This window comes from Mauremys reevesii, linkage group 15 (genome assembly GCF_016161935.1).
Source record: "Mauremys reevesii isolate NIE-2019 linkage group 15, ASM1616193v1, whole genome shotgun sequence".
NCBI lineage: Eukaryota > Metazoa > Chordata > Testudines > Geoemydidae > Mauremys > Mauremys reevesii.
The window spans coordinates 43,275,592-43,282,033 of NC_052637.1; the positions used below are offsets into that span (position 1 = coordinate 43,275,592).

The window sequence follows — 6,442 nt, forward strand, 5'->3', positions numbered from 1 at the left end:
ATCTTTTCACTGAGTCAGTCTTGTGGCCAGCACTGCTGCCCGTTAAAGACTCATTTAGGAAGTCAGGCCCTATGGAAATATAATGGGATAATCAACAGCCTATGTTGTTGCTGGGCTTAATTTAGCAGGCTGGCCATTCGGGCAGCGACGTAAACAGTGTGACACTGCGTAAGCAGAAGCCCAGGAAAGAGATGAATCAGCCCTGAGCCCTCAGCGGAGGCAGGAAAGGCTGAGCTGGCACAGGCAGAAAGATGAATTCACCTGCTCATCTGGGCCCGGGAGATGTTAGATACTGGCAGGGAGCAGTTTACGAGGACGCCATTTGCTTGTTTAGGCCCAGATCTAAAACTGCTGTAATTGGTTTTAGTGCCTCCTTGGGATATTAAACATTTCCATTGCCAAAAAACAGGGCACTCAAAATGAAGAGTTAGGAGGCCCTGTAGGTATACAGATTAGTACCCAATGTTCATTGGATATGTCCAGCGTGCGATGTTCAGGCTGGGTCCCAGAGAATAAGGCAAATAGTTTGTAAAAGTAACTACTCATTTGGACGGGGAACTGGTGTCAGGTACAGTTCATAGACCCATAGACGTGAGAGATGGGAAATGACTCTGATTGGGGTCTCTCTCCTTGGGCTAGGGCAGGATCACTTCCTAAAGAACACTTTCTAGTCTTTTGTCAGGCCCATTAAAAATGTCCCAGGCAATGGGTTTCCCACCCTGCTTTTGGAGGAGATAGCCTGATTCACTGCACCAACAGGAAGCTTTTCCTCATGTTCAGCCTGAATTTTAATCCCATTGCGCCTACTGGTACCCACCCCTGCACCACCCTAAAGAATTCCTTTTCTTCCCTGCAGTTGTTCTTCCTCACATACTTTTAGACTACTCTCATTTCCCCAATCCCCATCCTTAGTCATCAGCTAGCCAAGCAATAGGAATGTAGCTAGTCAGAGCTTTCCCCATAAATCACATGTATCTACTCATCTCTGTTGCTCTTTTCTGGATTCTCTCCAGTTTGTCAATATCTTTCGGGTCTTTGGACACCTAGAAAAGAGCACCACAATCCAGGAGGTTAAACCAAAGCCACATGCCCAGGGACTATTCCTTCCCGTCTCTTCAGCCCAAAATTGTACTGCCTTTTGGTTTCTTTTCTGTCTTTTAGATAAGGCAGGATGTGTCCATACAGACTGAAGCCCTGACCTAGTCTGGGCCTTTTATTTGTCTTACGGCAGCACCTAATTAATATCTGTGATTTGTAAGCATGTGCACCATGCTCATCCCCATAGTATCTACAAACATATCACCCTCCAAACCCCTGCCTTTATCTTTCACAGCCATTCCATTTCCTGCTCCCTACATTTCTCCTTCCCAATCAGTTTTTGAATTTCAGATTATTCTCCCCACATGGATTAAAAGCATTTTCCCAGACTGCAGCCCATTTTGTTATTTCTTTCCCAGGTTATCTTTCTGTTATTTCTATTTTGGTGTTTGCAACAAATACCAATTGAGTACCAGCAGACAATATCCATAGTGTGCTGTATGAGACCACTCCCATACCAGTGAAGATATTAAATGAGAGCAGGCCTACCTTTTATGGGTCCTGTAGAACATACAAGAAATTAATCCAATTGCCTTCTTTGGAAATGTAACAGGATCCTACAGAGTTCAGTAGAGAATGAGATCCTGTCCATATTTTTTTAAACTATTTTGTAGAATTCTATTGAAGGTATGTAATTCTCTAATGCCAGAGGATGGGTAAAAGAACCTATACTAAGGTTTATCATCTTCTGTTAAATTGTGTAGGACTTTTCTATAAAGGTAATGCTGATCCATACAGCTTCTCAACAGCCAACTCTCCCAAATCAATACTTAGTAGTGTTGAATACCCATTTCCCTTTGTAACAGCCCTTCCATGACAGGGCCCCTCCTCAAGCCAATCTGAATTACTTTGAGAAATGAGAGTGCTTTAGTGAACTCCAGTTAGATTCCAGTTGTTGTGCTCTGCTGCATGCACACACTAGCTATTTCCTCACAGTAGGTCATGGGTTTGGCATCTTGCTATCACTCTGGCCTCACCTGTGTAAGCCTGGGATGTGGAAGTGGGACAAGTGCAGGGAACTGCGTCAGGGAAGCTGGGTTCTCTTCCTAGCTTTGTGACTTCCTTTAAGTGTGATTTCTGGGCAAGTCACATAAGTGCTCTGTACCTCTGCTTTCCCCTCTGTAAAATGGGAATAACAGTGCACACCCCCTCCTGCCTCAGGGACAAGAGGGAGGCTTATATAATACTTGCAAAGTGCTTTGAGATCCTTGGCTGAACGACACCACACTTGGGCACAGTATCCTTCTGATTTAAGTTTACTCTTTAACAACCAGGCTGTTTCCATGATGAACAACAGCTTTGTGGAGTGCTGGGCATGTATGCAGTGTTGTTGTAGCCATGTCAGTCCCTGGATATTAGAGACACAAGGTGGGTGAGGCAGGCCCTATCTTTTATTAGACGAATTCCTGGCAGTGAGAGAGACCAGCTTTCGTGCTGACAGGTCCCAGGCCCTGAGGAAGAGCTCTGTGCCCCTTGTCTCTCCCACCACTGGGAGTTGGTCCAGTAAAAGATATTGCCTCACCCACCTTGTCTCTCTAAACCTGCTCTTGGGCAGATTGATGCAGTTGCTATTAAACTCCACTAGATGTCCTCTATCAGTAACTCCTCTTGTTCTACATGTTGTATTTCAGGACCTTAGCTTAGCGCCAGTCCCTCCCCCACCTCTTGCCTTTTATGGTCCTAACGCAGCAGTGGCCCAACCATGGGCCATTGCAGAGGTATGCTGCTGAGGCGTGTTGAAGAGAGACCCTTCCCCCTTTCTGCTTATTCCATCCTGCTCTGCTATTTCTAAACACCACAATATAAGACCTGCAAAGAGTGATTTCCGGCTGGGGACGGCTCAGGGCAACTTCTTGTGGCTCGGGCAAAGTGAGATGTTTCCTGGCTCTGGCTAATTCTGCAAGGTTCCCACTCTGACAGCCATCTCACCCTTTCTCACCTGGGAGAGCTGCTGTACCACAAGGCACCTAGTTCCGTTCTCATCCGTGGTGACATGCAGGATGTACAGGAAGCATTAGAGAGTCTCTGCATAGCTGCCTTTCTCTCCTTTCCTGCACTTGTTTGCTAGTGAGATCATGCTCACAGCACCTGCTAATCAGCTCCATCACAGCGATTTAGTGATTAAAGGCACAGTGCCTCTTCACTCTTCCAAAGCTGCAGAGTCCCTGGACAAATCTAATGCCACACTTTGCCTCTGGAGTGACACGGCATGGCCTGAGAGCAGAGGCATGGTGCAGCAAAGGCACAAATGCCCATTCTCTTCACTCACATTAATCCAAATGAACAAGCAGTAAAAGGTCATGCCAGGAGGCACTGGAATAATTGTAATGCAGCACGATTTGATCATGTCCCCATCAGTTCTCCACACAGTCCAAGAGGCAGAGAAGCTGAGCAGCAAGGGGATGATTGGTTCTGTCTCTAGGATTGGGGAATGTGTTAACTACACTATTAGAAACCCCAATCCCAGGCAACTCCAGGAACAGGATCGCCTTCTGTGGCACAACTTTGTTTCCTTCCTTTTATGCTGTCTGAAAAGAATAGTTGGCAATTTTCAAGTAACAAAAGCCCAACTCTAATCGATGCAATGGAGCTACCCTTTCTGAGGCACGGCTATGTGAAAAAGTTGTGTTTATCTGAAATTGTGCATTCACCTAGAGCATTTCTTGACTGCCACAGTCAATACATCAAAATAATCAGTTGCAAATCAAAATATTCTGCTCAGTGAGTTTATCTTTGTAAATTATGGAAATTCTGACAAATCTACAAAAGCTGTTCCTTTTTACTTGTCTGGCTGTTGGTTGCTAGGAGAAGATTAATATCTCATGGTATCATGGTCATAGGTCAAATATTAGACCTTATCACAGATTCAAGGGTAATTACCTTTCCAGTGGCACAGAACACCACCCACAATGCCTAAGAGCTCAGAAGGAGTTCAAGGTTGGCTGCCTCTAGCTGGGGAATCCTAAACTATTGGACAATATATGAGACAAGACAGAGTGTTTCCATTTAGTGTGTAGTACAAACTAGTCACTTTGAACATTTGGCAAAACAAAACAAAAAAAACAGGAAACAAATACCTTCTCCAGTGCTAGTTTCTTGAAGTGTGAGGATCTGCACCTGGAAATGCATGGAGGCTAGCTCCATCAATTGCTATTAGCCAGGGTAGTTATGGATGCAACCTAATGCTCTATGTGAACCTAAACCTCTGACTGCCAGAAGCTAGAACTGGCTGACGGGATGGATCGCTCGATAAAGTGCCCTGTTCTATTCATTCCCTCTGAAGCACCTGGCAGCTGTTGGAAAACAGGCTTCTAGGCTAAAGGGACCATTGGTCTTACCCAATATGGCCATTCTTATGAAACCAGGAGACACCCCCCCTGGAGGGTTCGTTACATGCCACTAGCTGTCTGAGGTTTGGTTCTGCTCACCCATCTCAAAGTTAGTGTGGTTTATCACTCATTAGTGAAGGCCAAAGATCACTGCATACAACGAAAGTCCCCCACTCTTGTAGGGTGGCTTCTTTACAAATCTGCCTGAGGGCTCTCAGCTAATGGGTTGGAGTTGGAGTTATTTTCCACCGACAAGATTTGACTGAGTCTAACTGGGGGAATATTGATGTTCTACTGAGAAAATTCTTCCCCTGATCGATGCTGCGACAGAAGTGCACCAAAGGCCTCTATTGAAGTCCTAACATTAGTTTTCCTGAGTTCATCGGTCTGCTCTTGCAAATGTTCAGCATGGTGTGGTCCTTGGAGCAGGAGAGGGAGTGAAAAGGAATGGGGAAAAGCCTGGCTTGATTGCCTGCTCCATCTACTGCAACAAGAGAAGAATCCAACTGAAAACCTCCGTTTTTACATCTGTTTCTAAAGATGGAGCAAACAACAAAACTACCAGGAATGTAGCAAAAATCCCAGCAGTTAACTGAGTTCCTCTTCACCCAAAGTTCCAGGTCTATTTCAGGTTATATCCTGAAGTCATCTGCTGGAGCAGGGGCAGGCACACCCAATCTGGGGTCCACATCAGGTCCTCTAACAGTGGCATGGCTGGAGGAGTTAGTCTTGCCCATTTCCAGAGCCCTAGTGCTGCAGCAGGAGGGGGAGGTATGGGGAGATTGATTGTTGGGGGGACCTCTGTGATTGCTTTCAGTGCTGGAAGGGGCAGAATTGGGGTGAGTGTAAAATTAGCAGATGAGGAGACCCCAGGAAATGAGGTATCTCGCTCACTGCCTGAGAGACAGCTGGAGTTCCCAGAACCTGCTCAGCATCCCCTGGGGAAACCAGAACAGCAAACGACAGCCTAAAAATAGCTGACCAGGGCATATGTACTCACGACAAAATGAGAACTGAAAAGAGATGGTCTAGAAGCTTTCCATGGAACAACCCCCCAGCCCAGCCCTTTGTCACTGAACACTTCAGACTAAGCTTCCATTGAATTGGAGGGACCCTTCCACTCACTCTAGGACAAGCATCTCTTTCCTTTTTAAAACCAAAATCCTTGGGTTTTCGCACAAACTTCCCCTGCCTAAAGCTAAATTATCTGCTATGCACTGTCCAGCTCCAGGACTTTTCTCAGGTATCCCTCTCCAGGGTGTTCCCAGCCTTGCAGGGAATTAGGGATGTCTGATCTCTCTATTCCAGGGCACCCATCACGGTGTTTCAAGTGCCAGTGATATCCAGCCATTACAGACTCACTAAACCAGGGGTCGGCAACCTTTCAGAAGTGCTGGGCCAAGTCTAATTTAAGGTTTTGCGTGCCAGTCATACATTTTAACATTTTTAGAAGGTCTCTTTCTCTAAGTCTATAATATATAACTAAACTATTGTTGTATGTAAAGTAAATAAGGTTTTTAAAACGTTTAAGAAGCTTCATTTAAAATTAAATTAAAATGCAGAGCCCCCCGGACCGGTGGCCAGGACCCAGGCAGTGTGAGTGCCACTGAAAATCAGCTCGCGTGCTGCCTTCGGCACCCATGCCATAGGTTGCCTACCCCTGCACTAAACCCTTTTTACAGCAGGTACCTCATGGAAACCATAACATTGCTCTGTTGTGAGATAATCATGTTCCTCTCTCCTCTTTTCCACCCGCCTCTCTTCCCTGGTTTGTTCTTCTCTGGGACATTCACATGGAAATAATATCTTTGTTTAGGCAAATTCCCTCTGCTTGTGACATCATCACCAGCGTCAGAGAAACCACTTTTGATGTCAAGCACAGAGGATTCTGACCTAAGCTGGAGGAGCAAATGAACTCCTAAGAGACACTGTTTCCATACAGATATCCGTAGGAATGAAAACCAAGAGAAGAGAAGTTGCAGATCCTGAAGGATACCTAGTCTGATGGATTTCCA

The 6,442-nt window shown here is 45.7% G+C and overlaps 1 long non-coding RNA gene across 1 annotated transcript; it reads right to left on the minus strand.

The window, feature by feature from the left end:
- Positions 1 to 779: 779 nt before the first annotated feature.
- LOC120382979 lies at positions 780 to 6,214 on the minus strand. Its single transcript, XR_005588305.1, has 3 exons — positions 6,117 to 6,214; positions 1,588 to 1,655; positions 780 to 1,043 (listed from the first exon to the last, which is right to left on the minus strand). It is a non-coding gene; the product is annotated as an uncharacterized LOC120382979 (long non-coding RNA).
- Between the last annotated feature and the right edge of the window lie 228 nt (positions 6,215 to 6,442).